Consider the following 17,587-nt stretch of genomic DNA (forward strand, 5'->3'; position numbering starts at 1 on the left):
AGAGCCTGTCACTGTCTGGAGAGGAAGCAGTGGCAGCAGAGTCTGTGCTGCGGGGAGCGCAAAGATAATGATGTGCAGGTCCTTACTGCACTTTTGGCATTGTTAGCCGGAGGGGAGGAGGGCAGTGTTACAAAGGAGTCAGTGGGCGGGGTTACACGGGAGTCAGGGGCGGGGCTACACGGAGGTCCCTACTGGCCTGCTCACTCACATTGCTGCTGCTGCTGCTATCATGGAGGGAGAGAAGGGGCAGCTCCACATCCTTTCAGACCAGGGCATGCCCATCAGGAAGATTACCCTCTGTTCCTCAGACAAGAGTGAGTAGAGGGAATACTACTGTGTGTGTGTTTTTCTTGTGAAATTAATTATGTAAGGTGGGTTAGCATTAGGTTGGAGGAGGGAGGATTAGATTTACATACCTCGCGAAGCCGCGCGAGCGCCCGAAAAGGGGGCGGGGCGTATGCAAATGAGGGCGCGGCTTATGCTAATTAGCCGCGACCTCATTTTCATACGAGAATAGACGCTGTGCGCATGCGCACAGCGTCTATTCTACTAGATTGGGGGGTCTCCCAACTGCCACCCCCCGCAGCGGGACAATGCCTGCCGCGGGTGGGACGTCGGGACAGGACCCGAAAATCGGGACTGTCCCGACGGAATCGTGACAGTTGGGAGGTATGGATTTAGGCACTAGATGGGACATAGAGTTAGGCTGTGGGGGGGGGGGCTTAGGTGGAAAAAAGGGAAGGTTAGGCTGCAGGGCAAGTTAGTGCATCAATGTGATAGACTGCAGGCCGCATGGTGTGTCAGAGTGAGGGAGAGCGCTAGGTTGATAAAGCACAGGCTGCAGGGTACGAGAATGTGTCAGTGTCACAGAGCGCATGCCGCAGAGTGAGGGAACACATCAGTGTGATAAAGCGCAGGTCACAGGGTAACGGAGTGTCAGTGTGATTTAGTGCAGGCCGCAGGGTGAGGAAGCATGTCAGTGTGATAGAGTGCATCAGTGTGTGATAGAGCACAGACCGCATGTGAGGGAACGCGTCAGTGTGACAGAGCGCAGGCTGCTGAGTGAGGGAGCGCGCCAGTGTGAGGGAGCATCAGTGTGATAGAGCGCAGGCTGCAGGGTAAGGGAGTGTTCAGTGTAATTTAGTGCCAGCCGCAGGGTGAGGGAATGTGTCATTGTGATAAAGAGCAGGACACGGGGTGAAGGAGATTGCTCCATCTAGAGCTCCCAGATAGCTGATGCTGTTGCTTTGCGCAGTTAAGGTAGGTAATATTTGTCTCCAACACCCTGTCCCATGTCACTGATACTCACACGCCACTGTCACCCATATGCCACTATCACTGTGTGGCATAATGTGTATTGTGCATTACGGTGTGCGGCATAATGTGTATGGGAATTATGGCATGTGTTATACTATGTAATGGGTGTGTGACATGTAATAGGCATTACGGTGTAAATTTTTGGCACACACTGTCCCTATTGTCCCTATTTTACAAAAATACAGGGTGTGGCATTATGTAGAAGGGCCATTAATATGTGTAGCATTATGTGTAATCTGGGCATTATGGTGTGGCATTATGTGTAATGGGCATTACTGTGCATGGCATTTTGGTGGGCACATTCCCACGTGGAAGGGGGGGGTGATTCATTTAAAATGCATGTACATAAATAAGTCACCTACTGTATTTAGTTTGCACAGCCCAGTAGGCTGTAATATACATGCCCAGTAGGTGGTGATGGACACGCCCATCTAATGGTGCACCCCCTAAGGAAATGGCCTGCGCACGCCTATGTACATATATAGTCACACCCATGCACACATACAGTATAATAGTAATGTACAAAGATAAATATATACAGAGCACACTCCTGTCACACTCACCATGATGCTGGAGGGCCTGCCGTTTAGCCCCGCCCCCTTTTCGGACTGCTCCTCAAAGCCTGCAGGGTGATTCATAAAAACTTTTGGGAGGCTGGGAAGGGTGAGCAGTTGACATTATTAGCCCCCTATTCGTCTGGCTGCTGGAGAACTGAAGTGAAACTAAAGTAAGTTAAAGCTCCTAGCAGCCCTGAGCTTCCTGCAGCAAGGGCTGCTAGGAACTGTAGTTACTTTCAGTTTCATCCCTACCCTACCCTGACCTCTGATGGAAGTGAGGGCCCTGATCCCTCCAATGGTTGTGGGGGTCCTAACATCACAGTTGGTAGTAGCAGGACCGACAGATGGTAGTAGGGATGATGGCCACTTTGTTGGCTTTAATAAATACATTGGTCCTGGATGTTAGGGCAAATGCCTCATTTGCTGTTTGTTTTTGTAATACTGCAATTGTATAAACTTGCTTATATATATATATATATATATATATATATATATATATATATATATATATATATATATATATAGCATCAAAATGCAAGTAAACCTCCAGGTCCCATTCAACTCTGAGACTGTGCTGATTAATTTGATATGTGACACATACTGTATATTGTGTGCGACTGAGTCTGTACGTGGAACACAATGGAACTTGTTTTGAAATAAAACTTCAGCTGCTACATTGTAGCACTTCATATGTAGATTTAGAGACTGGTAAATTGACCAAAGGTTCTAAAAGTGAGTAGTGGGCATGTTGCCCATCGCAAATAATCAGATTTTAGCTGTATGTTCTCTATTGCCTCCTAGAAGGTGATAGACAGAATCTGCTTTTACCCATCAGTCTCATACATATATACACATATGGTATATCAAATTAATCAGCAGAGTCAGTCAGTGTGTCCTACTCTTCAGCGACTTCTCCCCTTGGAGACGTTGCTGCAGCCACGGAGGAGCCTGACAGCTTGGCACTGCAGTCATCTTGCGAAACAGCATGGCTATCACATAGAGCTCACATCGCTTGCTGCTGCCAGCTTGATGGGTAGGGGAGAATGGCCTTGTGTGCAATCCTGGGAGCATTGCTGTGGTTCTTCCTAGGTGAGTGAAACCTGGGAGAAAGCTTACTGCCGATGAAGCCAGGTAAATGGATAAATGGAGGACATTATTGGGTTCCGTGGGATGTCCAATGGTGGCTGGAGCTGCAGTGAGACTGAGCTGGGCCTGAGCTTGTAGGGGTGCCTCCAGCACTGGGCATACCCCACATGGTGTCCTGCCCTACAGCCCTAAGCAGCCCAGCTAGACCAGCTATGTAGTCTGTAGACTTTGATTTATGTGCACCCCAATATTGGTGAAATATGTCATTTAGAAGCACCAATTTTTTTCACCCTCCTCTTTTAAAATGGTGCCTCCATAGGTATCAGAATGGGGGGAGCAAATATTTTAACAAAACAAACAGACAATGTAGTGGATTGCGGGGCACAGTGCAGCTGCCATGTAGGCTCATCATAGGCATTGTCAAGACAGAGATAATACCTCATCTCCTCCTTCCCCATAGCCTTTCTCCACCTGCCTCCAGGCCTCTACTCCACCTGCATACAGCTCCAGCCCCTACAGTGTGTAGCAAGTTAGTGTGAGCTGGCCCCACTTCATAAGATATATATATATATATATATATATATATATATATATATATATATATATACATTAAACTGCACCAGCACTTTTCTTAATAAGTTTGGAGCCTTATGTGTGCGGCCTATATTCATGTGACCGTATAGAATGGACTTACCCCTAAGGTGGTAACCCAGATTTGGGACACCGGAGTGCCGGGGAAGACATTAGGCGGTATTCAATGAGCCTGATTTGCCATGTTTTTATGGCGAATTTGTGCTGTTTGGCGAATTTCTGACTAAAACGGTGAATCACCCTATTCAATGACTACATGGCGAATACATTTCAAGGTTTTTTTCACCATGATTCACCGAGTAGCAATCGCTATCTTTTTATGGTGAAGTGGAATGTGAACTTTTAAAAGAAAGTGTTTTGTTTTTTACATTTGGTGTCAAAAAATCAGGAATTTTATTCTGAGGAGGGGCATGCTATTTTTATTCATGTGCTGTAAGCACATGAATATATATTTAATAAAAAAAAATATATATATATATATTTTTTTTTACACAGCAGCCAGCAGGGGGCGCCGGAGCCGAGCCGCTCATTACATATTCATATATTCACTGCACCCGATCGTTACGATCGGGTATAGTGAATATACGCTCCCCTGCTGGCACCCCCGGGGGGCAGCCTGTGCTGCCTGGCACCCGGGGAGCCCACCTACCCCCCACAAAGTTCTGGGGCAGGCAGAGAGACTACCATCTCTCTGCCTGGCACCGTCCTCAGGCTCCCTGCGGCAATCACCGCAGGAGCTCATATTCGCCGGTCAGGGGCAGCGAGCCCCTGACACGTTGAATACCGGAGCCCGCCGGCTCCGGAACGTGGCGAATGTGCAGCGAATCCTAAAAAGGATTCGCTGCACCTCGCAGGTATTCTCATTGAATACCGCCCATTGTGTGTGCGCGTATGTGTATGTATGTATGCAGTGGCGTAAGTTCATATCAGGTGCCCGGAGGCGGCAAAGATGGTAGTGCCCCCCCAACTACACTTACAAAGCATAAGTGACCCCCAAATCTACAGACAGCACCTCCAACCCCCAGAATGTAGTAGCTGAAACTAGGATTTCTGTTCTCCCCCCCCCCCCATCACCAAACACTGTCGCCCAGTCCACGTCAGCCTGTCTGCAACGGTGTGTACAATATGCACACATAACATCACACACACACAAACACACACATATATATATCAGGGTTGCCGACTTTGAAGAAATCCTCTCCGGGAGAAGCCCGGAGAGGAATCTAGCATTACTCGTTTTGGGGGCGGGGCTTAACTGTGACGTCATTAAGCCCCGCCCCCATTACAAGAAATAGCCGAAATGACAGTTATCCATGGAGGGGGCGGTGCTAAAACGTCACGATTGTGCCGTTTTAGCTCCGCCCCCTCCCCTGAGACCCGCGGATTGCGGCATATAAATGCCGCGATCGGGGGGGGGCTCAGTGGGGGTCCCCCTGATTCCGGGAGGGTTGCCCACCCTTCCGGGGGCCGGGAGGAAGGACCCGATTTTCGGGAGACTCCCGCAAATTCCGGGAGGGTCGGCAACCCTGATATATATATATATATATATATATATATATATATATATACACATACATACATACATACATACATACATACACAGTCACACATAAGCATACATACACCAATGCATACGTTCACTCACAAATATACATAGTCAAACACCTATATACATACATATATAGTCACACCCATGCACACATACAGTATAATAGTAATGTACAAAGATAAATATATACAGAGCACACTCCTGTCACACTCACCATGATGCTGGAGGGCCTGCCGTTTAGCCCCGCCCCCTTTTCGGACTGCTCCTCAAAGCCTGCAGGGTGATTCATAAAAACTTTTGGGAGGCTGGGAAGGGTGAGCAGTTGACATTATTAGCCCCCTATTCGTCTGGCTGCTGGAGAACTGAAGTGAAACTAAAGTAAGTTAAAGCTCCTAGCAGCCCTGAGCTTCCTGCAGCAAGGGCTGCTAGGAACTGTAGTTACTTTCAGTTTCATCCCTACCCTACACACATGACCCGGCTGCTGCAGCAGTTATGTCGGCACTCACTTTGATCTGACTCCTGCGTCGGATCATGCCCCCATAGTTGTGGTGCTGGCTCCTTCTTTCCTGTGACAACTGCAGCAGCAGGTATGTTACCGCTCACTGCAGAAGTCACAGGCTCCTGGTGCCGGCTCCTCAGTGCCCCCCCTAATGGCTAACGCCCGGCGGCCAATGTCTCCATTGCCTCCGGGAGTTACGCCACTGTATGTGTAGACACCTGAAGGGGGTTTACCTTGTGGGTCGCGGTGAGGGTCGTGTTTCCCCGAACCCACGGATCTCAGTCTGGAGTCTTCTCTTGATGCAGGATGATGACACAGTAAGCGACAACAGTATTAGCTTGACCTTTTATTACAAACGGCCACTGTAAGCGTCAACCTCTCACGTAATAACGGTTTAACGGAACCTTCAAAATCTCACAAGGCAGTAAATACAATGTACCTAACATAGTGCACAAACAACATTAATACACTCAGAGGTACACAAGTAAAGACGAGGTACCGTAGACCGACTGAATCGCTCCGTCCCGGCCTGTCGCCGCAGCTCGCCAATTCACTACTAATGTCTGCTGACATGGGCACACGGGCCTACTGTTGACAGCCGGCTACAGCGATAGCACCGAACAGGAGTGGCCTTTACCACAAATTATTACATTAATGAACACTTTAGCACATTAGATCACAATAATACTTGGCTAACCTCAAGTACCCGGGTACACTTTACACCACTAAGACCGGTCAGTCCAGATAAGGGGCCTATGCATAGGACTTAACGTAATTGGTTACTGTTCCTGGATATCCTATAGGAGGATGCAATTTGGTTCGTGAACCACTAGGTGGCAGGATTGTCCCAAACAAAGTCCACTACAGTGGCAATCCTGGGAGCTACTATGGGGAATGGGTAAGATTTGGGAGGTCCTGACTCTGGCTGGGATCAAGGAATCTTCGCCCGGACTGTGTACCCTCCAGGGACTGCTATTACGGGCGCCGAGGCGTTGCCGCAATCAGCTACACAGGGCAACCGATTGGATCAGGTGCTGGACCGACAACTTAACAGGGTGTGCTAGTCGGGGAACAGCGAGCAATAGTGTACCTGTAGCCGCTGCAGGTGCTGGTTCCAACCAGTCTCGGCCTCTGATCGTCACTGGTACCCAGGCTCTGCTGTCTGCTGGGCTTTCACTGCTGCAGGGGACCACTGGTCTGAGGCTGCTGGGCAGGGGTGCTGTGCTGCTGGACAGGACCTTCCTCCTTCGTGTCGCTGTGCGGGACCTTCTATCCCAGGTGCTGCTGTGCGAGACCTTCGCTGTGGGGCTGCTATACTCTTCCTCTCTCTCTCTTGTGGGCTTCTGGTGGTGGGCAGGGAAGTACACAGGGGTCACTAGTCTTGTGGCACCCTGGATGCGGCTGGTGAAGACTGTGGCGGGCAGGAGCCACAAGCCTCTCTGCCCTCTTGATCACGCTGGCTGCCTGCGAAAGGTGAGAGGGGGTCACCCTCCTCATGTGCCCCGTCTCTCTGGCTGGCTGCTGCAGGACGGTAGCGGAGTGAACAGCCTCTCAGGGCTGTTATGTGCGGCTGCCTGCTGTAGTGGGGTCAGCGGGGGTCAGTGGCTTCCCCGCACTACCCTGTGTCTGTATCCGGCAGTCACAGCCGCCTGGAGGTCAGCGGGGGTCACAGCCTCTCCGCGCTCCCTCCTTCAGACTCCGGCTGGATGCGGTGCCGGGACGTGCCGCGTCACTCTCCTCCTTCAAGCTGGAGGTCGGCGGGGGTCACGGCGGTGTCAGCCTTCTCTCCGGTCTCTTCTCCGGCGGGCTGCGAGCGCCTCCTCCTGCCTCCTTCTCCCACGCTGTTCCAGCTTCTCCTTTCCGCGCCAGGCTCCAATACCCCCCCACGTGAGCTCCTTCTTCCTCCTTCAGCCTTCCGTTCCTCCTCTTCCTGTCAGTCACGCAGCGCCGGCCAGGGTGTATTAACCCCACATGCGCTGGAGTGTGACTGCTGGGTCTGCACTTAACCCCTTACAGTCTCCTGGGGCTTACATATGTATGGATATTTGTGTATGTGTGTGTGTATATATAAGTAACTTGAAAACCTCCTCAGATGGAGTAGTCATCTCCTTTATTCGAATAAAAAGAAAAGCAGCACTGGTAATGAACATGGAGGAAACAAGCTCATCACCAGGACAATACCAACCCCACAGTGAAGCATGGTGGTGGCAGCATCATGCTGCTGGAATGTTTTTCAGTAGCAGGAACTGGGAGACCAGTCAGGATAGAGGGTAAGATGAATGCAGCAACGTACAGAGACATCCTGGATGAAAACCTGCTCTAGAGCGCTCTTGACCTCAGACTGATGCGCTGGTTTATCTTTCAGCATAGCAACGACCCGAAGGACACAGCCAAAGTAATGGCTTCAGGACAACTCTGCAAATGTCCATAAGTAGCCCAGCCAGAGCCCAGACTTGAATCCGATTGAACATCTCTGGAGAGATCTGAAAATGAGATTGGTTCTCCCAACCCACAAAAATGTTGTGATGCCCCTGGGTGCACCCCATTATTAAACCTATCTGTGGTTTAATTGAACCCTATTTTTCAGCCCATTCTGATTAAGGAGCACTCTCTTAATACAGAGTACAATAACAAATGGGACTTTGGAGGGGGGTATTGGTATTTGTGGGTTTCACTGTTCACACATATATGGATCCTGTGCTCGATCAAATTTCTGTGTAGCTATGATGGCGTAATGAGCTATACATTGGACCTTATTCTGATTGAGTCCATCAGACACCGTCCGCCACCCCCAGTGCCGGCCACCCCCCCCCCTCGCACGCAGGTCCCCCCGCACGGCTGTGAATGGATGATTTACATGTTGTTTGTAAATCTATGATATGTGGATGGGGATTCCTGAGCTCTCTTTAACCATATAGACTTTTTTCACCTAAATACCATGTCTGACCCAGGACATACCCCTTTAACACTGAGCCGCTGACACAGTTTGTTCCCTGGTCGGCTGCATTCATAATGCACATAGTTGCAGCACCGGTGCTTAAAAATGACACCGTTTCTCCACATACTGTAAACAGGACCCAGGAACTTAGGCAGATACTTGCCAAGTAACAGTAAGTTGGTGTTGGTTCCGCCGGTACTTGTGTACTTTCACGGCTCCCATCGCATGCCATATGTAGTGGCATGCGATGGCATGCGATTTTACCGTGGTTTTATGCGTTTTTGGTAAAAATCGCATGCGATCGCATCGCATGCGATCTCATGAGATCGCATGCGATCTGATGCGATGCGATGCGATGTAATTTTTCACTGAAATTATGGACATGAGTTGAAATCATGTAAAATGCACCCCAAATGTCATTTTTCACACTGTACCACCCCCACTATCAATTCCAACCCGAAGCGTGGCGAGCGCAATGAGCCCGCGAGGGGCGGCGGTATGCGTCCTACGACCTTTTCATACCCCCACTATCCACGTCGGCGTGGAGTTGAGAATAGAAAGTGTGGCGAGCACAGCGAGCCACCGAGCCCGAAGCCTGGCGAGGGGACGCGGATACCTTCACAGGTATCCGTGTCCCCTCACGGGCTTCACAGGTATTTTACATGATTTCAACTCATGTCCATAATTTCAGTGAAAAATGACATCGCATCGCATCAGATCGCATGCGATCTCATGCGATGCGATGCGATTTTTCCGTAGACGATGCACATCATGGGAGCCGTGATTGTACACAAGTACCGTTCTGCCTACATGTGTTTTGGAGCCACATATGTGAGAACACTTCTAGAAATTTTTACAGGGACACTTTAGTCCCCCACTCTACTACTGGTTCCACGCGTAATTGTTTAGAATACAGCATGTGGCATTGTAATCAGTAAACCAGATGGTATCATACCATACTCACACAAACACAGGAAGTCTTGTTCACATAAAGGTACGGTACGATACCTCCTGTTCAGTGGCGTAACTATAAATTGAGCTCCCCCCTGCCAAAAATGTTTTGGCGCTCCCCCTTCTTTAGTAAAACATGACAATGGTGCAGACTGGTTACCTGGGCCACTGTGCGCCACCATATGTAGTGCTGCATCTTCCCAGGAGTGACGTGCGCCCATACGGCGTAACAGGGAGGACATCCCATCCACTGACATACTGTAGCCTTCCGCCACCAGCCTCCGCTTCCAAGGACTGACCAGGGATACTAGCAGAAGTGTATGCGGGTAATAACACTGGCCGCCTCCAGGCGCAGAGGAGGCGAGGAAACTAGGGAGAGGGGTTGGGCTGTCACCTATGGCATGCAGTTACAATACACAGCCACCACCGCCCACTACTACTGAGTGATACCAAACTGTGTATTCATATAGGACAGCAGGTATTTTTCAGTGCGCCCTGAGACCACTGGCTCCCCCAAGCCACAGCTGGGGCTGCCACACCATAGTTACGCCACTGCTTCTGTTTTACTGAGACCTATTTTAGGTTATTGTGGTTTCCACTTCTTTTGCATGAGGTGTGACCGTAGTGTATGCAAAAGATACCGTTATGTAAACATCCACCACCTCCACAGTGTGAGTGAGGGTTACGCATTGTGGTGCCCCCAGAGTTTTCTTTAGATTCCCTGTTCAAGATCAACTGGTCAACTTTGTCTTCTTTCTTTGGGATACGGCCATTTTGTCTACAGCAAGTTGGTCGACAATCGTAAGTCGACACCATTAGGTTGACATGGGTCAAGGTCAACAGGCTTTAGGTCATTATCGACACAAGCATTAGGTCGACATGGTCTGGGTCGACAGTCAATAGGTCGACATATTTTTTTTTACTGTTTTTGGACCCAACATGTGCCGACAGGCAGTATTTCATGCCCTACCATCAACTAGGGCATGGTGGGAGAATAAAATAATGTGCCGAGTGTAGCGAGGCACCTTGCCCGAAGCACGGCGAGTGCAGCGAGCCATGCAAGGGGACGCGGTGCACTTTAACTAGTGTCCATGTCAACTGTGTCGACATTTGGGTAAAAAAACCAGTGAAAACCACCATGTCAACCTAGACCTGGGGTAGCCAACCCTAGTCCTCGAGAGCTACCAACAGTGCATGTTTTGCAGGTTTCCTCACAGAATCACAAGTGAGTTAATTAGCTCCATCTGTGGATCTTTTAAAATGTGTCAGTGATTAATGAGTGCAGCTGTGCAGCAGCTAGGTTGTCTGGAAAATGTGAACTGTTGGTAGCTCTCGTGGGCTAGGGTTGGCTACCACTGACCTAGACCATGCCAACCAAATGCTTGTGTCGACCTAATGACCTGTCGACCTAAAGCCATGTCAACCTTTACCCATGTCGACCTAATGACTGTCGACCAAATGATCCCATTACCTTTCTTTACACCCCCGTCATGACACTAACTACTGTACATGGGAAAATCCATTCCCGATCTATGGGTATTAAAGTGAAAGGAAGAAATCATGTGCAAACAAATCTTCAGAGCCATTCACGGATTGGCTGTCCATTTTACGTATGTAAGCTGGTTTTTTTGTATATTGAAATTTTCACATTGGGAGAATCATTATTATATGATCATGTGTTATTTGTGCCTTGTGATTTTAATATAAGTGTAATATATAATGTTAATAGTATTACAATTCTATTACGATAGTCACTGCTATTGCACTCCTTCTTTTTCCATATATTTTATGTAATGATACTGGGGTACTGGGTGATATTGCAGAGCTGCCAACTCTCCCGGAATGTCCGTGAGACTCCCGGAATCCTGGGTAATCTCACGGACTCCCGGAAGAGGACCCTTTTCTCCCGCAGCCACGACGTGATCTTCTGCAATGGTGCATATGCGCGAGATCACACCACTGTCCCCTTGACGCCGCCGACGCGATGCCGCTGTGACTGCTCTGAAGAACTGCGAGTAACGGATAAGTAGTACTCTCACCCTGTCACTCTCACTCCCGGCTTACCAGCAAGGCTATGTACTGTAGCACAGAGCGACGCTCCAGCACACGGCGGCTGCTGCAGCAGCTCCTGGCTATATCCTGGGAATATGCTGCTGCTGGCAGTGTAGGTGGAGCAGGGTGCGCGGCAGAGAAGCTGCTGAGCGGTCACGGTGATACACAGGAGCCGGGGCATGGGATTCGCTCCCTGCATCTCTCCCTGGTGTCTCCCAGCCTCTCTGACACCACTGGCTGCCGTGCTTTTGTCCCTAGTGGGGGAAACTTCTGCGCTGCTGCCATGATATAATGTGCATCCAACTTCTGATTCAGTAAATCTCGGGGTACAAGTGTGCAATGTGCATGGACTGAGGGGCCTTACTGACACTTGCTTGGTCCTCTAAGTACCCATCTCCAGCGCTTATATCCTCAACCGGAATATGTTTTAGTTATGCGTTTACTGCTCTAAAAAAGTAATTATGCCCATTGTGTTTTTTGTTGTCGGATTCTCAGTATTCCCCCAAGGATTCCGAATTAACTTTAATAAAATATTTAGTTTTGCTGCACATAAGGCTTACCACCAATTATATAAGAGCTAATCACTAAAGTTATGTAACCTTTGTCTCAGCCATGGCCCACCTGATGACTCATGCCCCCCCCCCCCCCAGCAATGCTAGGTCCGCCCCTAGAAACGCAAGGCCCGCCCCATGCCTTTTAAATTTCTCCCTGAAATTATTTTTCAAAAGTAGGCAACCCTGTGATATTGCAATATTGGAATTGACACAATTGAAGCTGGAGAATAAAGCCTTAAAAAAAAGTGGTTTATAATATTACTTTACCAGGCCCTGACCATTGCACTCTCTGTTTAACACGCAGCCAAGGATACTGCAGAAATACAAGAAATGGGTGGCCAATCCTCTGATGATGTAAATTACTGTTGCAGTAAGGACAATTACTGTAATCTTGTCATAAACATGGCCAGATAGCACAAGAATGTAATTCAGAGAAGGCGTCTCACCACTAGCACAAGTTTTAACACTAAGGAAAGACATGTTCAGAACAGCCAGAGTTCATCAACTGGTTCATTACAAAGCTGTTACCGATAGGGCAGATGTTGAGAGTACATTGTCTTGTTTACAGCTGTATAGCATACACTGTACTCCAAGTAGCAAGAATCAAATAAAAAATGGGGTCTGCTATGTCTGCCATCAATTTCACTGACAAAAGAAGCTTGTTATCTCACATTGCAGTCCAAGCCACAACTGTTGACAAGACATACGCACATATACCAGAAATTGCTCTTCCAGTGGGTTCCTGTTAATTGCAAAGGCTGGATACATATTATATGTGTATGTATTGCAAAATTCCAGACTGGCCTTACTAGAGCGGGGATGGCTACTGAAAATGTGTTTTGATGGGAAGTATATTAAGATAATACAATCTTTGCAGCCTGACAATGCTAAAGAAGATTTGGAAAAACTGACTGTTCAAGTTATGTTCAAAGCAGGTATAATTAACATGAATGTGATAAAGATTCATATACATATAAAAGTTGGTGCCTTCCCAAAATTCCTTAAGTACTTGCAGTCCCATTCATCCTAGGGAGGAGGAACTACACAAGCTGGTAGATTCAGGAATACTCAATAGCCAATTGCATATACATTGTGATCCTTGATGCTGGCAGAGAAAAAAATATGAATTATTTGATAGTGAGGTATGTGGTCGAAAATTTTTTGTTATTCTGTATGGCCAGAAGTTTACTCTGGTCACTGATCTCCAACCATTGTTTTCTATTTCTAATCCACAGAAGGGGGTACCAGCCATAACTGTTGATCCTTATTTCTGGAGACCTAGAGATACAAATACGCAGAAACCACACATAGGCCCTTATTCTGATCGGTGCGGCCGGATCCGAATATGCAGCCAGGACCGTGCGTGCGAAACCCCGCCTTCCATACGGATCGCCAACTCCGTCCGTACGCGGTAACAAGCTGGCCGAACGGACCGCACGTGTATTTTTCATGGAATACGCCTCCTCCATCTCAGGGAACCTCCCCCATCATTCGATGGTCGCAGACCATCGAATGCAGGACCGAGTGGTCCACCAGCTCCCGCAACCTCAGACCACACGGACATTTTTCCGTGCAAAAGCAGGGATCTGGGCGGGCAGCTGACATCCGGCGATGTCATATGTCCGCCCCCTACACGAGCGTCACGGCCGCATTAACATACGTACGCCCAGCGTTTGCATGGGAACGCCCATGAAACGCGGGGCGTATGCATATGGTAATGAGCCCAAATAGCCCTTCACGCCCCTCTCCACCCCCTGGTCGGAGTGTTCACATTTCATGCGGGATTTGGCCGTACGCCCCGCTCGCACATGCGCAGAGACGCCTCTGCACATGCGCAGACACAAAACATTGGCGGCACGACCGCACACGGATATTACCGCACCAAACAGAATAAGGGCCATAGTGACCAATAACTTCAGCTCCTTGGAGAAGAGAAATTATCCGGTCTTGCCTAAAATGACCATATTCAGACCTTGACTAAATAATGTTTCAGATGTCATAAAGTAGGAAATATTTCTCCAGTGGCTCCATTGCATCCGTGGTAGTGGCCATCTTTCACTTGGCAGGGTGTGCACATTTAGGACTATTTGTTTCTCAGAGGTGATTACAATGAGGTCCACCAAGTCTGCTAGAAATGGATTACCATAACACATCTGTAGTTACAGAGGACTTACTGAAACCTGTCATGAGAAGAGAGATTTAAGTTGGGATGAGAAGTCCTTGTCATTATTACATGGGAAATAAATGGCAAGTAAGTGAGGGGATGACTAAAACTGGGCCTTTGATGTATATAGTTCAAGTCGGGAGTTGTGAAAATACCATGTTGGCCAAGATGTTGAGTCCATCGCATAGGATGAGGGAAATGTAACCCTAAAATTGTTTGCGAAAAGAAATCAGTCCTACCTGCCACTCCAAGTATTAAAACATCTAAAGTTAGATGAATGGTCTAAAGATTAACAGATAAAAGGTCAACAGTGCATAAGATCAACAGGTAAAAAAGGTAGAGGGGTTCACCATGACCATGGTCTAACAGGGGCAAACACAGGATTTTCAGAAGGGGGTTTCCAGAGGGATGGAGCAATGCACGGAGATGGACACTTAAGTGACCCAGTATATGCCAGGTCAGTTAAAGTATTATAGATAGACCAAATGTATATAAATAATAATAATAATAATAATAATAATAATAATAATAATATATATAAACATACACACACACATACACACATATATATATACATACATACATACATACATACAGGGGCGTCAACAGCAGTGTAGACCCCTGGGCAAAGCAATGTATTTGGGCCCCTACCAATCCTCCAGCGGTAGGGGTGGCGGAAGCTTTGATGTCCCGCGGGTGGTAGGGGGTATTATATCAACCGCTCAGCATGTAGTGCCTGGATCAGTAATTTCCACTAATTACCCCTTTACTGCACAGATGGTGGGAGATGGGGTGGGAGAAGGGGGCATTGTGCTGAATGAAGGGGCCCTGATACATAACTTCCAGGGTGGTAGAGGATGTTTAATATGCAGAGGAGGGGTGTATAGTGGGGTGCGCTTATTATTCATAATTTTCTGATGGGAGGACAGCTTGCTTGTCTGCAGATATCTTCAGTTCCCAGAAATAGATTTCTTCGATTTTAATGGAATTAAAAACTAGAAAATCCCACTTACCAAATGATATTGGGGACTAGGGGATCAGAGTTCAGGAGGCAGAGCAATCTGCCAACGAGTATATAAAACTACATACCAGGTGTGTGGAGCTGGAGCAGTAACCAGCTGCTGGAAGGCTGATATCTCTGGTTCTGGGAACAGTAGAGACAATCTACTAGTGTCAATTAAAGGGGGAGAGTCCCAGCTTTTGGAATATACCCTCAGAAAAACAGACAGAACCTGAAATATCTGACTGGCAAGAGCAATTAACAGGCTTGGATATCTGCTTTGAAGTCAGATATCTCCGGTTCCCAAGGGCCGATTTTTTAAATTCTTGTACCCATAGAAATAGGAGACCCTCAGCTTTCAGCCTAGGCCTAGGGACCTTAGACTCCTGGGGGGTTTCTGGGTACTCATAACCCCCCTCCCTGCGTGCGCCACTGTCTAAAGTTAAATGGTCAACATGTTTTATTTTTGTGTTTTTCAAATATTTGTCAACATTTGCTTAATTTACTATCTACTCGCACATCTATAGAAAAAAGTCAATCTAGGTCAAAGACTGGAGCAGGCCACCCAATCTGAAGTGTGGTGAGCAAAGCGGGCCGGCTATGGTACGTAAGGAAAAAAGGAATGTGCCAGCGCTGGCTGAACAATTAGAAAGACCAGACGGTATCTCAAAAAATTACAAATTTATTTTTAGCATATAAAAACAATCAAGAAAAATAATAAACACATAGAATATAGAAAATAAGAATTAAAAAAAATGAGCACAGGATGCTTATTGCTAGTGAATTGCGGAGCTCCACAAGTGTGGAATTCTTGTGAAATAGAGTTAATGTTATATTACCATCTGTTGTTCTCTGGTGTAAAGATAGTGGGCACCAGGATATGAGTGATGATGCAGTCCCGTATGATGGTTCCCTGATAAGGGATACAGGCAATTCTCCCTATTTGGCGTCTTCTCCTTTGTGCTGGATAATTAGGAACTTAGCTTGAATCCCCAAAAGATTGCTCCTGAGGAAGCCGGACAGTAAACATCCGGGGAAACGCGTTGAGCTATTGAAAGAAAGACCATCTCTCATCTATTCAAGTGATGTCCCTTCTCCCACAGACGTCCATTATCTCCCACAATTTTATTGGATTACAAATCTTTTGGGGATTCAAGCTAAGTTCCTAATTATCCAGCACAAAGGAGAAGACGCCAAATAGGGAGAATTGCCTGTATCCCTTATCAGGGAACCATCATACGGGACTGCATCATCACTCATATCCTGGTGCCCACTATCTTTACACCAGAGAACAACAGATGGTAATATAACATTAACTCTATTTCACAAGAATCCCACACTTGTGGAGCTCCGCAATTCACTAGCAATAAGCATCCTGTGCTCATTTTTTTAAATTCTTATTTTCTATATTCTATGTGTTTATTATTTTTCTTGATTGTTTTTATATGCTAAAAATAAATTTGTAATTTTTTGAGATACCGTCTGGTCTTTCTAATTGTTCAGCCAGCGCTGGTACATTCCTTTTTTCTTTACTACAAATATTTTTGGGCCTGACAACCCAGTGCCAGCAGCTGTTGATAGCGCACCACTCACCGTGTTTCCGGCTATGGTACGTGCTTGTTTTAAAGAATTGACCCAAAACATTTTAAAAAATATGTCAAACATTGTGATGTTGACCTATTGAACCAGTCGACCTTAAACATTGTCAATCTTTTGTACCCATTGACCTAATGTGCCAACCTTTTGGTGTCAACCTAACACATAGTTGCCTACCCTCCTGCATTCTAAAGGAGACTCCCTGAAATAGCAGCAATCTCCCTATCTCCCTCATTACTCTAGCAATCTCCCTCATTTCACCTAGCCCACATTACCTTTTTTGGGAAAAAGGGAATGAGAGATAGATACATTTACATTGAATTATCAGAGCCCTCTCCCAGCACTTTAGCAAGTATAGTAGCTTCTATCGCCACGTTCACAATCTCTTTTCACAATCTCTCCATATATGGAACTAGATACGCTCTTTGGGTGGAACATGGCATGCCCCTTCAATGGGGTGCTGTGCACAATTCTCCTACAAACTATAATCTCCCTGAAACTACTTTTCAAAACTAGGCAAGTGTGACCTAACATTATCGCTCCAATAATGAATACCCGCTTTATGCCTTGTACAGCATGTGATTATTTTCACTAGACACCATGTTGTTGATACAAACCAAAATATAAATAAAGGCCTGTATGGTATATTATGATCTGATTAGTAAGAGATACACACTATTTGTGGGGATCTGAAAAAAATACTATAGTTTTTCCCTCCAAACCCATAAAAAAT

The sequence above is a fragment of the Crinia signifera genome, chromosome 5, assembly GCF_055691185.1.
Source record: "Crinia signifera chromosome 5, ASM5569118v1, whole genome shotgun sequence".
Lineage (NCBI taxonomy): Eukaryota > Metazoa > Chordata > Amphibia > Anura > Myobatrachidae > Crinia > Crinia signifera.